Source organism: Oryctolagus cuniculus, chromosome 15 (assembly GCF_051225735.1).
Source record: "Oryctolagus cuniculus isolate XC-2025 breed Fujian yellow rabbit chromosome 15, ASM5122573v1, whole genome shotgun sequence".
NCBI lineage: Eukaryota > Metazoa > Chordata > Mammalia > Lagomorpha > Leporidae > Oryctolagus > Oryctolagus cuniculus.
The window spans coordinates 64,406,302-64,420,373 of NC_142881.1; the positions used below are offsets into that span (position 1 = coordinate 64,406,302).

Genomic DNA, 14,072 nt, shown 5'->3' on the forward strand with positions numbered 1-14,072 from the left:
TGAACACGATGTATCAAAGAAATACCTGCAACACCATGTTCATAGCAGCACTGTTCACAATAGTCAAAATTTGGAATCAACCAATGTGCTCATCATCAGATGAATGAAAAAAGAAAATGTGGTATATATACACAAAGGAATATTATTCAGCTATAAAAAGAATGAAATTCTATAATTTGCAGCAAAATAGACACAACTCTGAGGACATCATGTTGAGTGAAATGAGACAGGCCCAGAAAAAAATACTGCACGTTCTCTCTTATATGTGGGACCTAAATTAGAAGAAGGAGAGGAGAAGAAGGAGAAGGAAGGAAGGAGGAGAAGGAGAAGGAAGAAAAGGAGGAGAAGAAAGAGGAGGAGGAGAAGGAGGAGGAGGAGGAGGAGGAGGAGGAGGAGGAGGAGGAGGAAGAAGAAGAAGAAGAAGAAGAAGAAGAAGAAGAAGAAGAAGAAGAAGAAGAGAGAGACAGAAAGGTCTGGATCAATATTGCTGAAAATATAGTTTTATATTTCCAGATACAGACATTTCAGGACATCTTACAAACAAAAAGGTACTTCTTACCCCCCCCCCCCCCACCTTCAGCACCATTCCGGCTTTTAAGACTTACACTAGCGTTCTTAAAAAGAAAAATCACTAATTGAGAAGATTTGTCAAGTTTAATCAATCAATGCAAAATTCTTTTTTTTGCTTATTAACAAAAAACACTCTGTCCTACATCCTGGCACTGCAAAGCCTCTAGTACAATCCCTGGAAGGAGAACAAAATCTTTCTAGCATACTAAGTACAGAGGACGGATTTCCTCCCCTGAACAGAGATAAATAAATAAGCCAACACCAAAGTAAAGTTATACCCTAGGGGATGGGGGCATGACACCAGATTCAATATGAATAATAATACGAAGTCTGGGCTACAGACAACAATTAAGGTCCAGAAAAAATCTTTTAGTGATACTAGATGGGAATAAATTTGGAGTTTCTGAGGGAGCAAAGTAATTAGCACACAAACTTCTTTTATTTGCTAAGTCAGGGTTGATAGGCATATAGTTCAAAGTAAGTAAAACAACAGACTGACTCAAATTCTTTTCAATGAAAGCCATTATTACTAAAACCCATGCAAGGTTCTGAAGCTGAAATTATTTTAGGGACTTAGGATCAAGTAACACAGGGGAAAAAAATAGTACATTTTGCCAGACCAAAAGAAGTGAATAATCATAAATATTTTGTAGAAATCACCAAAAGAAACTATGAGCGCTGCATAAAATATATAGAGAGAAGATCACAAGGCATAGGAATATTGACAAATGTTCATAGAGCAGAAGGAAAGAAAATATTAAAGACACGAACTGAAAGATGTTCACTGAAGGCCAATTCTAAGTGCATTTTAGAAGTTGGTACAAGGTAAAGTATGCAACTGAGAAAAAGAACAGTGATGCATCTCACCTAATAGTAGGTTGTAGGGGTCGACACTGTGGTGTAGCGGGTAAGGCCGCTGCCTGCGATGCCAGCATCCCATATGGGCACTGGTTCAAGACCCAGCTGCTCCACTTTTTTTTTTTAATATTTATTTATTTACTTATTTGAAAGGCAGAGTTACAGAGAGGCAGAGGCAAAGAGAAAGAGAGAGGTCTTCCATCTGCTGGTTCGCTCCACAACTGGCCAACAGCCAGAAATGAGCCGATCTGAAGCCAGGGACAAGGAGCTTCTTCCGGGTCTCCCACATGGGTGTAAGGGCCCAAGGACTTGGGCCATCTTCTATTTCTTTCCCAAACCATAGCAGAGAGCTGGATTGGAAGTGGAGAAGCCAGGACTTGAACCAACGCCCATATGGGATGCTGGCACTGCAGGCAGAGGCTTTACACACTACGCCACAGTGCCAGCCCCTGCTGTTCCACTTCTAATCAAGCTCTCTGCTATGGCCTAGGAATGGTGTAGAAGATGACCCAGGTCCTTGGGCCCCTGCACTCACATAGGAGACCTGGAAGAAACTCCAGGCTCCTGGCTTTGAATCAGCCAACCCAGCTCCAAGCCCTTGTGGCCATTTGGGGAGAGCATCAGTGGATGGGAGACATCTCTCTCTCTCTCTCTCTCTGCCTCTGCCTCTGTAACTCTGCCTTTCAAATAAATAAATCTTAAAAACAAAAAGAAAAGAAAAGTAGGTTGTAGACTAAACATTATACTCCAAAATAAAGAAAGTTGAGAGGCCAGCACTGTAGCACAGTAGGTTAATCCTCCGCCAGCGGCACTAGCATTCTATATGGCTGCTGGTTCTAGTCCCGGCTGTTCCCGTTCCAATCCAGCTCTCTGCTTTGGCCTTGGAGAGCAGTAGAAGATGGCCCCAGTTCTTGGGCCCCTGCACCCACATGGGAGACCAGGAAGAAGCACAAGGCTCCTGGCTTCGGATCGGTGCAGCTCCTGGCATTGTGGCCATCTGGGTAATGAACCAGTGGATGGAAGACCTCTCTCTCTCTTTGCCTCTGCCTCTGTCACTCTGCCTTTCAAGGAAATAAATAATATTAAAAAAAAAAAAAAAGAAGAAGAAGAAGAAGAAAGAAAGAAAGAAAGAAAAAAAGAAAGACGGTTGATTTGGGAGCAAGTATTCAGCACAGGATTGAGACACGGCTTAGAACACTGCAGCTCCTATCAAAGTCCTGGGTACGGTTTCGATAAAACACACCCCAGGAGGCAGAGGTGATGGTACTGGGTCCCTGTCACCCAAATGGGCAACCCAGCTTGAGTTCCAGGGTCCTGACATTAGCCTGGCTAAGTCTTGGCTATCTATGAACCTTAGAGGAATGAACCAGCAGATGGGCGAACTCGCTCTCTTAGCCTCTCAAATAAAATGAAAATAAATAAATTAAAATTAAAAATAAATTTGACTTTATAGAATTGGCAAGTTCTTACAGAGTATTTCAACTTGAGAAATTTTGAAGTTCCTTGTTACAAGAAAATATCAAACTTAGTCTTAGAGAATACAAACAGGGGGCTGGTGCTGTGGCACAGTGGGTTAACGCCCTGGCCTGAAGCACCAGCATCCTATATAGGCGCCGGTTCTAGTCCCGGCTGCTCCTCCTCTCATCCAGCTCTCTGCTATGGCCTGCCTGGGATAGCAGTAGATGATGGGCCAAGTCCTTGGGCCCCTGCACCTGCATGGGGGACCTGGAGGAAGCTCCTGGCTCCTGGCTTCGGATTGGCACAGCTCCAGCCATTGCAGCCGTCTGGGGAGTGAACCATTGGATGGAAGACCTCTCTCTCTCTCTGCCTCTGCCTCTCTGTAACTCTGCCTTTCAAATAAATAAATAAAATCTTAAAAAAAAAAAAAAAAGACAAAAGCAAATGAAAGGAAAAAGACAGACACCAACATCTCAGTAACAGAAATCCAACAACTATTAAAGTGTATATCACTCCAAGAAAGCAGAGTTGTTTTTTTTTGTTTGTTTTTTTGACAGGCAGAGTGGACAGTGAGAGAGAGAGAGACAGAGAGAAAGGTCTTCCTTTTGCCGTTGGTTCACCCTCCAATGGCCGCCGCGGCCGGCGCGCTGCGGCCGACGCACCGCGCTGATCTGATGGCAGGAGCCAGGAGCCAGGTGCTTTTCCTGGTCTCCCATGGGGTGCAGGGCCCAAGGACTTGGGCCATCCTCCACTGCACTCCCTGGCCACAGCAGAGAGCTGGCCTGGAAGAGGGGCAGCCGGGACAGAATCCGGCACCCCGACCGGGACTAGAACCCGGTGTGCCGGCGCCGCAAGGTGGAGGATTAGCCTATTGAGCCATGGCGCCGGCCTGAAAGCAGAGTTATTTACATTATGGTCAGGGCACTGTGCTAGACACTGAAGAAACACTAAGAGGGAATAAGAATTGAGCTCCCTTCCCTAAAACGTATTTGGCCATGCTAAATACTGGTAAACTCAAACAGGCATATTTTTTAAAGTTCATGAAGAAGGAAACTTTCTGAAGCTGAGTTCTGCAAGGTGGATGTGGTTTGGCAAAACACAGAAAATAATCCAAAGTGAATGGTGTCTGAAATGTTTGGGAGATAGGCATAGCAAGGGTCTGCTACCAAAGCTGAAATGGAGAGTGTCTAGGGAAGAGAAAGAGAGAAAAAGAAGTGTGAAATTAGGTCTTAAAACATCTATAACCACACCTTTTTAAGTGATTTAAGAGACAACTAGGAGTCACTTCAAGGTCATAAGAAGACAGTAACTTTAAAATAGCAATCCAGGGTATTCTTAGGTTAAAGTAAATAAAGTAGGGCTGGCGCCGCAGCTCACTGTGGCACCAGCACCCCAGGTTCTAGTCCCGGTTGCTCTTCCAGTCCAGCTCTCTGCTGTGGCCTGGGAAGGCAGTGGAGGATGGCCCAAGTGCTTGGGCCCTGCACTCGCATGGGAGACCAGGAGGAAGCACCTGGCTCTTGGCTTCGGATTGGCGCAGCGCACCTGCGGTAGCAGCCATTAGGGGGGTGAACCACCGGAAAGGAAGACCTTTCTCTCTCTCTCTCTCTCATTGTCTAACTCTGCCTGTCAAAAAATAAATAAATAAATAAAGTAAATAAAGTAGGAAAATACTACACATAGAGAAAATTTAGAGATCTAAAAACAAGTATTCTTCTTACAAAAATACTAAGCAAAAGACTTATTGCTAGAAGGATCACAAGCCAGAGAGGAAACCTAGAATGACAATCTCTATGTTGGAATTCAGGCAATTTCTAGTTTTTTTTTAGTTTAGTGTGCTTTCTAGAATGATCACAGTACTTTTCTATATTTTATAACAAAAAATGATCACACAAAAAAACGAATATATTATGTACTTATAATCACTTCTCAGCCTTTTGGCTAAGATCAAGTGTAATATATATTTGCATATGTTCAAATGCTACATATAGGGGCTGGCACTGTGGTGTAGAAAGTCAAGCTGCCGTCTGCAGTGCTGGCATTCCATATGGGCATCAGTTTGAGTCCCAGCTGTTCTTCTTCCCATCCAGCTCTCTGCTATGGCCTGGGAAAGCAGTAGAAGATGGCCCAAGTCCTTGGGCCCCTGCGCCCACGTGGGAGAACCAGAAGAAGCTCCCGGCTCCTGACTTTGGATTGGTGCAGCTCTGGCCATGGCGGACATTTGGGGAGTAAACCAGAGGACGGAAGACATCTTTCTCTCTCTCTCTCTCTCTCTCTCTCTGCCTCTGCCTCTCTGTAACTTTGCCTATCAAATAAATAAATAAATAAATATTTTTTAAAATGCTATAAATATAGCCAAAAAATAAATAAATATCCATGTGCCCACAACCCAATTAAAGAAATGGAAAAATAAACACTGAGTTTGAGGCTCCCCAGGTGTTACATCCTCCTCCTCTCATCTTGCAGAGGCAACTGCTATCCCAAATTTGATGAAAATCATTCCCTTTTTCTCTATTAGTTTTATGATATGTATGAATCTCTGAAAAATATGTAGTTTGGTTTTGCCTGGTTTTCATTTGTATATAAATGGAATAAAAATTTACATAATCTTCTGTGACTTTTTTAAAAAAGATTTATTTACTTATTTGAAAGGCAGAGTTATGGAGAGGCAGAGAGAGAGAGAGAAAGAGAGAGAGAGATGTGTCGTCCACCCGCTGGTTCACTCCCCAGATGGCTACAAAGGCTGGAGCTGTGCCAAACTGAAGCCAGGAGCCGGGAGTTTCTTCCGAGTCTCCTACACAGGGGCAGGAGCCCAAGGACTTGGGCCATCTTCCACTGCTTTCCCAGGCCATAGTAGAGAGCTGGATTGGAAGTGGAGCAGCTGGGACTCGGACTCAAACCGGCACCCATATGGGATGGGGCACTATAAGAAGTGGCTTTACCGGCTATGCCACAGCACCAGAACCCGACTTGGTTTTTCTTTAATTCTAAGTGGTATCTTTGAGATTACTGAAAACTGAGAAATGTAACTGCAGGCTATTCGTTTTTACTACTACATGATATTTTACTATGGGAATAAAACTATAATTTTAAAATCCACTCTACTATAGTTGAAATCAGTTATTTACATTTTTCTTTATCACACAAAAAAGACTAGTTTCAACATTCTCATTATCTTTTCAGTATATCACATATCAAGACATTTTTTAAAATATGCCTAGGAGTGAAACTTCTGGGTGGTAGCTTATGTATAAGTTCAATTTTACTAAGCGATGACAAAGTTTTCCCAAGTAGTGGTATCAGTTTATATTCCAAATAGCAATGTATATTCCAAATAGCAATGTATAAAAGTTCCCACTATTCTACCTTTCTGGTGACAATTTTATCAGCTTTTTTAATTTCTGTCAACCTGAAAGGTTAATTGCATTTCTTAAATTACTAATGCAAGGAAGCATCTTACATATGCTTGGGGTCCATTTAGGTTTCCTATTCTCAGAAATGCCTATCTATATCTTTGCTCATTTATCTTTTTAAATCAATTTTTATTTTCATTTTACTTGAAAGGCAGAGAGACAAAGAGAGAAATAGAGAAAGATCTCCCATCACTGGTTCATCCCCCCGCCCCACCAAACACCTGCAACAGCAAGGGCTTCATCCGAGTCTCCCATGTAGATGAAAGGAACCCAAGTATTTGAGAGGAACCAAATATTTGAGTGTGCACCTACCTTTTAGGATGCACATTAGAAGGAAGCTAGATGTGAAGTGGAGTAGCTGAGACTGAACCAGGCAAATTGATATGGGATGCAGAGGTTTTAAGCAGTGACTTAACTGTAGCACCAAACAGCTGGCCATCATCTATATTTTATTTATGCTTGCAGCACTAAGCTAGATACTAACCCTTTGACGACTTACATATATCAGATATTTTCTTCCAGTTTGCAGTCTTGTCTCTTTATTTTATGGGGTCTTAAGTTCTTGAACTTTCTACAATAAAATATTTATTCATTTTTAATCTTGTATTTTGTGCCTTTTTTACTTATTTATTTTCATTTTATTTAAAAGTAAAGAGACAGAGAGAAACCAAGAGAGATCTTCCATTCACTGCTCACTCCCCAGATGCCTGCAACAGCTAGGGCTGGGATAGGCCAAAGCCAGGAGCCTCCAACTCCATCTGGGTCTCCCAAAAGGTTTGCAGGGACTTTAGAACTTCAGCAACATCTGCTGCCTTCCAGAGTGCACATTATCAGGAGGGCAGAGTTAGGAAGTGGAGTAGCTGTTGACATAAACCAGTCACTCTTAAATGAGATGCAGATATAAGCGTCCAAAGGGCAACTTAACCACTACACCAAATGCCCACCCTCTCATGTCTTATTTAATTTAATAAGTCCTTTCCTATCTTTGAGTCATGACATTATTTCATATTTTCTTTTGAAACTTTAAAAATGCTGTCTTTCATATTTTAGTCCTTGATTCATATCAAACTCTTATTTTTGGTATAATACCAAAATAGGATCTATTTCTCTTTTTCTATATGGATAACCAATCATCCAAACACCATTTATTGAAAAGTTCACTTTCTCTTTTGATTCACAGAGCAAACGGTAAGCTTCCAATGTCTGTTTCTGAATTCTTGATTTTGTTCCATTGATTTATTCATCTTACTGTAGCCAAACCACACTATATTAATTATTATAGTTTTATAACAATCTTGATTTCAGGTAAGGTATGACAGTCATTTATTCTGTTGGCAGAATACTCATATTTCTGGCTCTTCCCTCTTGTAAAAATCATGATAGGATCGTATGTCTTGGCCCCACTGTGGTTCAGTAAGACAAGACATTAGCTCTTGCCAATAAGTTGTGAGGAGAAGGAAAGTTACAGCCTTTATCTGCCTATGCCAGTTCTATGTTCCCCTGGCATAGCAACTAATAATATCCAGTATGATTTTAGCTTTGGCAACTGAGTCCTGAGTGACTATAATGAGTAGGGTTTCCCTACTAACTTGGATGGAATTCCAGGCTCCTGGTTTCAGCCTGAACCAGCTGTTGGAAGGCATTTGGGCAGTGGATCACCAGATGAAAGCTCATTCGCTCAGTCTCTGCCTTTCAAATAAAGTCAAAGTAAATAAATAAAATTTCAGAATTGACTTTTCTCAACCTCAAGAAAAAACTTGCCAATCAGACTATACATTAATACCACAGCTTAATATATGAAAACAATGGAAGACCACATTGTTTAAAAAAGCTAGAGACATACAAATCCTAGGATACAGTAATTCTAGTCCTGGATATCCACACAAAAGAAACAATACACATATGTAGACATATACAAGTATGTTCTTAGCAATGTTGCTCATAAAATTCAAATACCAAAAACAATTCAAATGACTATTAGGAGTAGAATGGACAGTGATTTATTTATGCAAAGAAATACAACAATGAAAATGAATAAAATAAATCACAAAAACATGAATAGTTTTATAAAAACTATTGCTGATAAAGACACAAAATGCATATATAATGATTCTATTTAAAATGAAGCTTCAAAACCAAGTAATTTTAAGGTAGTTTTTTGTTGTTCTTGTTGTTGTTGTTTGTTTGTTTGTTTGTTTTTGACAGGTAGAGTGGACAGTGAGAGAGAAACAGAGAAAAAGGTCCTCCTTTGCCACAGGTTCACCCTCCAATGGCTGCCGCGGCCAGCGCGCTGGGGCCGGCACACCACACTGATCCGATGGCAGGAGCCAGGTACTATCCTGGTCTCCCATGGAGTGCAGGGCCCAAGTACTTGGGTCATCCTCCACTGCACTCCCGGGCCACAGCAGAGAGCTAGACTGGAAGAGGGGCAACCGGGACAGAATCCGGCGCCCCGACCGGGACTAGAACCCGGTGTGCCGGCGCCACAAGGCGGAGGATTAGCCTAGTGAGCCACGGCGCCGGCCTTTAAGGTAGTTTTATCATTGATGTATCCATTCTATAAACAAGGACACGATTATCACAAACAGTAATAAAGTGGTTTTCCCTAAGAAAACAGGTGATGTGGCCGAGAAAAAAGGTAAAGTGAATATCTATGGTGCTAGCAATATTCCATTTATTTATTTATTTAGATTTTGTTATGTATTTATTTGAGAGGTAGAGTTACAGACAGAGAGAGGGAAAGACAGAGAGAAAGGTCCACCATCAACTGGTTCATTCCCCAAATGGCCACAGTGGCCAGAGCTGGGCTGACCAGAAGCCAGAAGCCAGGAGCCTCTTCCCGGTCTCCCACAAAGGTGCAGGGGCCCAAACAGTTGGGCCATCCCCTCCTACTTTCCTAGACCATAGCAGAGAGCTGGATTGGAAGAGGAGCATCTGGGATTAGAACTGGTTTCATATGGGATGCTGGTACCATAGTCAGAAGCTTAGCCCACTATGCCACAGTGCCAGCTCCAGCAATATTCTATTTTGACCTAAACACAGTGGCCACTTGAAGATTACTCATTACATTGAATTTCTGTGATAATTTACATAAATATCTTTTTTTTTTTTTTGACAGGCACAGTGGACAGTGAGAGAGAGAGAGAGAGAGAAAGGTCTTCCTTTGCCGTTGGTTCACCCTCCAATGGCCGCCACAGCCGCCACGCTGCGGCCAGCACACCGCGCTGATCCGAAGCCAGGAGCCAGGTGCTTATCCTGGTCTCCCATGGGGTGCAGGGCCCAAGCACTTGGGCCATCCTCCACTGCACTCCCTGGCCACAGCAGAGAGCTGGCCTGGAAGAGGGGCAACCAGGACAGAATCCGGCGCCCCGACCTGGACTAGAACCCAGTGTGCCGGCGCCGCTAGGCGGAGGATTAGCCTGTTGAGCCACGGCACCGGCCTACATAAATATCTTACAGTCTTTATTAGATTTCTTCAAATCTACCACATACACATTGCTGCTATGACAAAAGCTTTTTTCAATTTATTTTCTGTTTGTTGCTACTTATAGAAACACAACTAAATGTGCTATCTTAATCTTTTTTTTAAAAGATTTATTTTTTATTTATTTGAAAGACAGAGTTACAGAGAGGTAGAGACAGAGAGAGAGGTCTTCCATACGCTGGTTCACTTCCCAGATGGGAACCGCCTAAGCTGCGCTGATCTGAAGCCAGGAGCCAGGAGCTTTTTCCAGGTCTCCCATGTGGGTGCAGGGGTCCAAGGACTTGGGCCATCTTCTACTGCTTTCCCAGGCCATAGTAGAGAGCTGGATCAGAAGAAGAGCAGCTGGGACTAGAACTGGTGCCCATATGGGATGCTGGTGCTGGCGCTTCAGGCCAGGGCTTTTGTGTGTGTGTGTGTGTGTGTGTGGCCGTTGCACCACCGCACCGGCCTCGCTACCTTAATCTTTTTTTTTTTTTTTTTTTTTTTTTTTTTTTTTGACAAGCAGAGTTAGACAGTGAGAGCGAGAGAGACAGAGAGAAAGAGAAAGGTCTTCCTTCCGTTGGTTTACCCCCAAAATGGCCACTACTGGCCAGCGCGCTGTGGCCGGAATGCTGCGCAGATCCCAAGCCTGTGAATCATTAAGTCCTCTAAGAAGTGAAGCCATTCTATTAAAAATAGTTAACACTCATATAATACTTACAAGGTAATTTATATTGTTTTCATTGACCATTTTTAAAGATTATTTATTTGAAAGGCAGAGTTAGAGAGAGACAGAGAGGGAGATCTTCCATCTGCTGGTTTACTCCCCAAAGGGCTGCAATTTGCCAGGACTGCGCTGGACAGAAGACAGGAGCTTTATATGGGTTTTCCATGTGGGTGCAGGAGACCACCTTCCACTGCTTTCTCAGTTGTGTTAGCAGGGAGCTGGATTGGAAGTGAAGCAGCCTGGAGTTGAACTGGCTCCCATATGGGATGCCAGTGTTGCAGGCGGCAGCTTAACCCATGGCACCACAATACCAGTCCCCTGTTGCCCTTGTTTTAAGTGTGTTACTTTTTTTTTTTTTTTTTGACAGGCAGAGTTAGACAGTGAGAGAGAGAGAGAGAAAGGTCTTCCTTCTGTTGGGTCACCCCCCAAATGGCTGCTACGGCTGGCACGCTGCGCTGATCCAAAGCCAGGAGCCAGGTGCTTCCTCCTGGTCTCCCATAAGGGTGCAGGGCCCAAGCACTTGGGCCATCCTCCACTGCCTTCCCGGGCCACAGCAGAGAGCTGGACTGGAAGAGCAACCGGGACAGAATCCGGCGCCCTAACTGGGACTAAAATCTGGGGTGCCGGCGCCGCAGGCGGAGGATCAACCAAGTGAGCCGCGGAGCCGGCCATTCTTATATGCAACAATCTGCTATACACTCTTAGGGATTCTTTTATTAATCAGTAGATTCTGGGGATTTTTAAAAATAGTCAATCATGGGGCCAGCACTGTGGCATAGTGGGTAAAGTTGTCACCTGAAGTGCCAACATCCCATATGGGCGCTGGCTGGAGTCCCAGCTGCTCCACTTCCAATCCAGCTCTCTGCTGTGGCCTGGGAAAGCAGTAGAGGATGGCCCAAGTCCTTGGGCCCCTGCACCCACGTGGGAGACCTGGAAGAAGCTCCTGGCTCCTAGCTTCTAATCAGCGCAGCCCTGGCTTTGCGGCTATTTGGGGAGAGAATCAGCCGATGGAGGATCTCCCTCTCTCTCTCTCTCTCTCCCTTTGCCTCTCTGCCTCTGCCTCTCTGTAACTCTGCCTTTCAAATAAACAGTATAGTCAATAACATCATCTACAAATAACCAGAACTTTGTTCCTTCCTTTCTAATCTTTGTATTTTTCCTTTGTTTTTCTTATCTTAGTATACTGGTTAAAATCCAGTTCAAAAGGCCGGCGCCGTGGCTCAATAGGCTAATCCTCCGCCTTGTGGCACCAGCACACTGGTTCTAGTCCCGGTCAGGGCGCCGGATTCTGTCCCGATTGCTCCCCTTCCAGTCTAGCTCTCTGCTGTGGCCCGGGATGGATGTGGAGGATGGCCCAAGTGCTTGGGCCCTGCACCCCATGGGAGACCAGGATAAGCACCTGGCTCCTGCCATCAGATCAGCGCGGTGCGCCAGCCGCCAAGGCCATTGGAGGGTGAACCAGCGGCAAAGGAAGACCTTTCTCTCTGTCTCTCTCTCACTGTCCACTCTGCCTGTAAAAAAAAAAAAAAAAAAAATCCAGTTCTAAGATACAATATATTATTTTCATATTCTATAAAAATATTTTTAAAGTGGGAAATAACAGCAACATCCTTCAGGTAGAATCAAGTTATGATGATTCACTCCTTCACATACTTTCAAGAAATGAAGCTCTCTAGCCTGGATGAAGGACTATTTCTTCAAACTACTATTCTAACAATTTAAATTTCTCAGCTACTAGAATCAAGTTCAGCTCATCCATACTTTCAAATAATCCATCTGTATTATAAGTCTATTTATACTTTTCAAATTTATTATATAATAATTAAAAGAATGCAAACATTGCAATCTAAAATGTGAAGCGTATGTAAACTACAGCCTAATTATTTAATGTTTATGTAGCACTGAGAGATTGAAAAGCTCTTTAGGGGGGAAAAAGTTAAACCTTTTATACCCTTACAACATAACAAAAGAGGCAGGGTAGGAAAATAAATCTCTTAGACCAGGCCGTGATGTAATCAGGAAAGTACCAGAATTCCAGCACATTCCCAGAGTTATGAAGATCCAAAATAACAGCCTTTGATCTCCTAAACCCATTTACCTTCCATCACAAGCAAATTCTTCTCTGAAGGGGTTTCAAGATATTTCCTCCAACAAGTTAATAGAATAACTTTCCTTTTGCACTTGGGTGTCTCAGAGTGTGTCCTGTGCAGTCTGGTTGTTGGTTTTCTTTATCTCCCAGGCTTATAATGATACTGATTTACATTAAAATAACAATTTGTCCCTCTGGAAAATGAAACATAACCTTGTGGCAACCAATTGTCCAGAATCTCATCTAGGTCAATGAAGAGTACAGCATAGCCCTGACCAAAGGCATGGTAGATGTCATATAAGTTCCATTATCCCTTCATGGTACAGGTAAGTTTCTACTTATAGTAGATTCCTCTACCAGGGATTTCTCCAGGATTTACATCTCTCCAGCTAAGTATCTCCCTAGCATTGTCTTAATGTCATGAATCAGACCTCCCTTGCACTTGTTAACCAAGCGCTGGGTTATTTCTTATTTACCTAAACTTAAAATCCATGTACCATTCAGAAAATCAGGTCAAATGTTCCTTTGAATGAACTTCTGTTTAAATGAGCAAAGTAAAAAATGTTACAATCAACTTGTAATTTAAAATTCACACTTAAACTCCTCAGTTAATCAAGAATTTATTCTGTTTTGCTACAAGTTACAATGATTCCAAACAAAGATGCTTGTGAACCAAGTAACAAAAAGTTCACAAGACTCACTTATCTCCTAAAGATATGTCTACCATGGACTTAAAATTTCAAATTCATACTGGCCAAAAGATCTTTCTTTTTTTTTTTTTTTTTTAAAGATTTACTATTTATGTGAAAGGTAGAGTGACAGAGAGAGGAGAGACAGAAGGAGATCTTCCAACTACTGGTTCTCTCCCCAAATGGCTGCAATGGCCAGGACTGGGCCAGACTGAAGCCAGGAGCCAGGTACTTCTTCCAGGTCTCCCACATGGGAGCAGGAGCCCAATCACTTTGGCTATACTCTGCTGCTTTCCCAGGCACATCAGCAGGAAGCTGGATCAGAAGTGAAGCAACCAAAACTCAAAATGGCACCCATAGAGCATGCTGGCGTCATGGGCAGTGGCTTAACCCTCTATACCACAATGCAGTTCCCAAAGAATTTTCAAGGGACCAGTGTTGTGGTATAGTGGGTAGAGCCTCAGCCTGTAACACTGGCATCCATGTGGATATTAGTTCAAGTCCTAGCTTCTCCACTTCCAATCCAGATCCTTGCCAATGCTCGGGGAAAAGCAGCAGAAGATGGTCCCAAGTATTTGGGCCCTTGCCATCCACATGAGAGAGACCTGGACAATGTTCCTGGCTCCTGGCTTTGGTTTCGCCCAGCCATGACTGTTGCAGCCATCTGGGGAGTGAACAAGAAGACTGAAGACCTCTCTGTTTCTCCCTCTCTCTTTGAAACTCTACTTTCAAAATAAATAAATCTGGGCCAGTGCTGTGGTGCAGTGGGTTGACACCCTGGCCTGAAGTGCCAGCATCCCATATAGGC

General features: G+C 43.2%; 1 protein-coding gene and 1 pseudogene across 49 annotated transcripts in view; one reads left to right on the forward strand and one right to left on the reverse strand.

Moving 5' to 3' along the window:
• The window catches only part of USP54 (ubiquitin specific peptidase 54), a 148,071-nt gene that overhangs the window by 69,543 nt on the left and 64,456 nt on the right, over positions 1-14,072 (reverse strand). The window lies entirely within an intron of this gene.
• LOC149122025 (U2 spliceosomal RNA) lies at positions 4,805-4,932 on the forward strand (annotated as a pseudogene).